Here is a 6,242-nt window from a genome sequence, read left to right on the forward strand (position 1 = left end):
AACGCAGTTAGCAACGTTCTCAATCTTATACTCATGTCACGTGACTACGTAAAAAATAAGAACCGAGTCGACATCGTGGAAATTGTATAGTGTCCTAGAAATAGTTAACACTCGCTCTCTTCATGTCTCAGTTTGTATGCACGAAAATTCCTGCCCTAACAGAACCTGTTTACGAAAATAGCGTAGAATAACGTACAATGCAGGCTTCCTCGTGGATCCACTCCATCACGTGTTACCCTTCCTGCTTTCAACACACACAAACATTCCCTCCGCTATGTGGAGGCTCCTATATCCCAGCACAAAGGATGTGAATGAATAGAGCATTATGTTGGGCTCTTATCGAATTTAACCTCCGAATTACTGATGCCGCCGGTATCGAAGCACCATCCACCTTTTCTTTCTTTCTGCAGACGGGACCTTCAGTTGTATAATTATTTTGCACACATCGCTAAATTGCACTTACAGTTAAACCCGCAAAGTTGTCTACAGTTCACCAAATACATACGAGACTCACAAGAATATTGGAAGCCAGAAACTTATTTATAAGTGTAACGACAATTAAATATTATTAATATTGCCACAACATTCTAACACCGATCGATGTACAAGTAATTTCTGCTCTTTACGGTTGTGCTTCTGGAATGAATCTCAATATCTATAGTGCACATAATTTTCGATGTAAAAAATCTCTCTCATACCCTCCCAGTTATCGATGTGCTGAATGTATATGTCCCTCACAATAGGACACACAGTCATCCTCTCTAGTCATGCCACAGCATAAAGCATAGGACCTTTAAATGCAATATATACACATATTACACAACATAATCCACAGTAACTTTACAATACAATATATACATATTTTACACAAACAGTGCAGTTATCTTTTATATCTGTTCGGCACCAAAAAAAATTATCTTATGCCTACACCCACACTGGCTATATGTTGTGATGCTCCTCAGTCCTAGTGAAGCAACTTCAGCCTTTTCTTTCTTTCTACAAATGTGACATTCAACGGCAATAAACTATTTTACACTGACCACCATATTGCACTGACAACTAAACCTCGCAAAAGTGCCATACATATCGTCAAATACGGCAAGACTGTTACTCAATTACACTGCTTTCCCACTGAGGACAGGAGCTTGAATATCAGAACGTGAAAGCGATATCCACCGCAGCAATATGTCACGCCATACCGTGTCCATGCAGTAAACACACAATTCATATCCTCTGCCATACATCAGAGCACCTTCAGCGGACCGAAGTTACTCTCAGAACTGTTCTACAAATTCGGGATCGTATCCCCTCGGTACAAACGCGCTCCTGTTTCTGCCCCCAAGCTGCTTCCTTGCTTTCTCTCTTTTCTACGCACATCTCCAGAGGCGGGTTTAGAGGAACACACGTATTTTCACATGGTTCGCCATAATATTAGAACAGTTTCGATATCAAGCAGTAGACAGCACCCTTCTGATCGCTAGCGCAACATAGTTCCCAAGATATAGTCTGGATATTATTTCTGTACAAACCCCAAACTTTAGCGAGGTGAAGCGTGCTGTAAACCACTGAGTAACTAGAAACAAATAGAGGAAATTGATATTTCCACTCTCGAATACCAATGTTGGTGATGTAACAGATTCCAAATCATCCCTATAATTTACAAGCCAACTAAAGTCTTTCCCATCTCTAGAGAACAGGCAAACGTGTCTTCCACATGCTGGATGCACACACCACAGTCGATCTTCTCTCAACTAAATAAAGGCGCGCAATGTGCAGAAGCAGTCAACTGAACAATTTACATGGGAGGGAATAACGGTCCAGCGCAAACGCACCCCCATACACAATCTTCTAAAATTTCCACTTGATCACGAAAGCTGCCCAAAACATAGTAAGTATTAGTTCACGATTCGATCGTCTAGACGACGGAAAAGTTAACTCAGATACAATCCTACATTCCAACAGTCCTCTGCATTCAGACGCCTGCTGCCGTTAACAGAAATTGTGAATAATTCACATCAGAGACCATGCATACACGGAATCGTTCCGGAAAATAGGTCATATGTATGTTTTATCATTATACTCACAATTAAATGTTACGATCGTGGTCTCAATTGAACGGCAGTCGACAACGAGCGAAGTATCGAAAATACACCCTGCTGAAGGCTGTGGCTCTGGAAATGGAAATATCTGTATCTTCCTTACAACTGGACATAGTCATCTCCTCTAACTTATCAGAACACAAACACATACATTATAAGCCTGATGCTCAAATGCAAACATATCACGCCCCTCCCACTACTACTAAGTGTAATAATACTTGACTAATAAACCATTCCACATGATGCAAAATAATACTGACCGAAAATAAACGATGGGTGGGCAGGTTTCTTAGATATTTCTTGCGATTGATACCACTGTGTCTTAGAAAGAGAGCCGTAATCGGTCAGATGTTACAAAAATTCCCCGATCGCAACAACTACTGTATGTTACCGTCACAAGTGGTCTTGGATCTACAGCTGCACGCAAGTATCTATGTTAAAAGCTATACCACCATTACAAATCGAGGTACATCATTCCACGAGGCATGCATATACACAGACATACAGAAAACAGAGCAAACGCTCTCCTAATATATGGGTGACTGGATACAGTCGAGTACAGTGCTATATTACGCCTCCTGATCAGTGCATTTGGCTAGGTGTTGGCAGCTGTGCTACATTTACAGGAAATTTTAGAACACAGAATGAGAGGTTATGTTACGATCGCATTGACAGATCTGACATAAAATCGATAGAATTGCGAAAAATGACTAGGAAGTACATATAAATTGACCAAATATACATTGAAATGTGGGGACATTGAGGAAGTACTTGCGTATCTTCTGGATCACGCTGAACAATTTGTAAATGGAAACAAGCGTGTGGTAACAAGAGGAATCGGAAAAACGTCGACAGGGAATCAGAGAGGCAGTCTTTTTTTTTTACGTTGAGGCAGCATTATACTGTATGTCTATTTAGGTACCATGAAATCGTTTAAATAAAGACATGTCCAAGTCCTTTTCACACGAATCCTTAGAAGAAGGTAGCAGTCAGATGACTGAGGTTAGTCCAAGTGTCCTTTCTTTCACGCCATTTTCTTATCTTAGTAGAGATACGCGAATTGATATTTGTTTACCACCAAAATTGAAACTTGGCGCCAGTTCATAGGAAGAAGTGGTGGTCGGGTGACTTAGGTTAGTGTAGGTAGTCCAAGTGACATATCTTCCCGCGATTTTCTTAGGTTAGTAGAGATAACTGTGATGGGAGGCATAATTCTTTTGGAATTTGAACTTCCTGCCATTTTTCTGTGTGTGGGTGGCGTGACGCTTGCGTCATCAGCTTACGTTATTGCCGCCATATTGGATGACGTCATGCACTGTTGCCAAGTCTACACGCCGCTATTTTGGATAATGTCATCGCTGCCATCTAGGCTACATGAGGCAACAATTGAATGTGAGGCTGTACCCACTTTGTTCCATTACTGACGTAGATGTAGTTATGTACTTATTTTAAAAGATTAGCCGTCAGCGGAATCCATTGATATCAGAGCCTCTGTGATTCCAGCTTAAGCATTCTCGATTCCTGACATTTCTATTCGCCTTTGATTGTTGGTTGCGGTTCCGTCCTTCGAGCTACCACTACAATTCACGAGCTCTGTACATATTCGCTCTTCTGCTGCTTCAATATGAGTCGATTGTAGTTATTATTTTGCATCTGTGTCGCTACTTCTTACACACTTACGTATGTTTGTTGCTCTTGCACCAACTTTCGTGCAAGGGTAGTGTCGCTATCCAATAATCCAATTCCGGCTATTTCAATTAGTTTCTTCATACCCTTCTCCAACCTTCCTGGTATTAGTTTTTGTACTCCATCTGGTAAGTCCTTGCAAGTTGACGGCAATTCCTTGACATTACCTTGCTCAAAATTCTCGGTTTCTGTAATTTCGGTCTGTGTGGTTTGTAAATTATTCTGAACTTCAGTTATTCTGAAAAGCCTGTCCACGATTTCCTTTTGATCTTTAATTATGGACTATAACTTCTGATCTAGATTATTTAAGTCAATGGACACGTCTGTGCATAAATTTTTCGTCATATCTCTGCGCAGATCTACGCATAACTTTGTTCTCAGACCATCAAATTTCTCTGTTAAGTCTATACAGAAGTCCATGCAGAAATTGCACATGTTGGTGTTTAGGTCACAAATAGCTTTTAATATTACTGCCATTTCGGACATTGATGATGCGCTAGCGCCATGTGTAACTTTCCTTTTTTGTTCTCTCGTGATCGGATTCTGTTCCCATCATGCTGAACAAACGGCTCTTTTTGGAATCCACACCAGTGCATCTTCCGCAATTATCTTGGGAAAAAATGCTCCCTGGCGTTGCATGTGATCTGTTTTCATCTGCTATGAATAGCGTTTCATCACCCATCAGTACTTTTTTCTCCCAGGTATCAGTTGAGTTAGAATAAAATTCTTGACTATCCCATTGATATGTGACAACTTGTGCTTCACAAGCATTTCTCGTCTGGCTATGCACAGTGATATTTTCTACATCTACATTTCCTTCACTAATCACATCAACAACTTCGTTGACTGGTTCCATACTGCCAAATTAAAAAAAATTCTGTGGAAAATTAAAACAGTATGCTTCGTTGCAATATATAACGAGACTTTTAAAAACTTCGTGTAATTTACACTGTGTCCAAATGGCGTGTAAATGTACCTGTGTGATGGTGTATGTAATATCGAAGCAATTTTTTAGAATAATACCATTGCTGATAGCAAAACCAACCACAGTTCCACAATATTTAGGTCAAGATAGGATCTGGGGTGTAGTACTGAAAGAGATGCTACTAAGTGTAATTACGTCAGCATAATAACTGGATAGTTCGTACCTTTGCTGCAATATGATTGTCTGCATATTTTTTTCCAGTTTACCTCTAGTAAATAATTTGGATAATTTTCCTCTGAAGCAATTTTACATCCTGGATTTTTCTGCACGTCTCATTCTTTTACAGTAATTGCAAATGTGTAACACAGAAATAAAGTACGATTAGCACATTTACAATGTATGCAAAATAATACTTACTTAATGTTCAGTCAGCACTGTGCTGCCAGCGGTATCGAGTTGAAGCTGGGGACAATGTGATATATATATCTTTTAATTTGTGTAAATAATGCTAAGTCTTTGAAGATATATGTGGAGTCCGGCAGACTGAACAGCAGCTGTTGTTACGTAAATCTGTAATGCTACTAATTCTCATTGTCTTGTAAAGTTGACTCCAGAAATTTCTTCTGCCACCTTCCTCTTACTAGATAAATAAATTTCTTCTGACCATGTCACAACGATAAGGCATCGTCTTCGTAATATAAAATTTTCGTAGTAGGAATCTTAATAGATGCAGGCTTTCCTTCTACTAAATAAAACCCAACTCCAAACTTCTAATAAACACTGTATTTAATACTTTCTGAGACATGTTTGTACTTTTTTCTTTACAGAAAAGCTGGAGTGTCTCCATAAAACATCCCACCGTGGAGGTGTCCGGAACAAGAAAACCGATTAATAAAAGAATACTGTTAAGAAATGAACATTAAAAAATTCAAATGAACTGAGATAATGTTGATTCTAAAACTCTTGCTATATAGTCTTATTAGGTCTATCTTCGTACAAATAATGAGAAAGAGACAAACAAAAAGTAGTAATTCAGGTATCCAAGTTTAGGTGTATTACATATCGCAAGAATAAATTATAGCAGAAAGACTCGTTGTGGTGATGGTACCAACAGACGGCACTAGATCGCGGAACGAGTGGAAGTTCTAAAATTGGACTAAATTGTGATTGTCATCTTTTATTTCTGTATTAGTTGCTGTTGTTACAATTGAGAACAATAATGAGCGGAGGGTGGAGGGGACTAACATACTTTGGCTTCTTAGGTAAAAAAACGACAGGACTGTTGATAACTTGACAACTCAACTTTGTGCATATGAGAAACCTTTGTCGAGCAAAGGAGAATATTCCACATATCAAGAAGCTCTTATAAGTAACTCATTGAAACAGTCTTCTAAACAACCACAGTGGAAAAAGAAAGTTGTCTGTTATTACTGTAAGAAGCCAAATTATGTGATCAAGGTACGCCAAAAGTCGATTGCAGATCGTCGACCACAAAAGCTTCAGAAAACCTATGTGACAGAAGCTTCTGAAAC

This window comes from Schistocerca gregaria, chromosome 1, assembly GCF_023897955.1.
Source record: "Schistocerca gregaria isolate iqSchGreg1 chromosome 1, iqSchGreg1.2, whole genome shotgun sequence".
In the NCBI taxonomy this organism is placed as follows: Eukaryota; Metazoa; Arthropoda; class Insecta; order Orthoptera; family Acrididae; genus Schistocerca; species Schistocerca gregaria.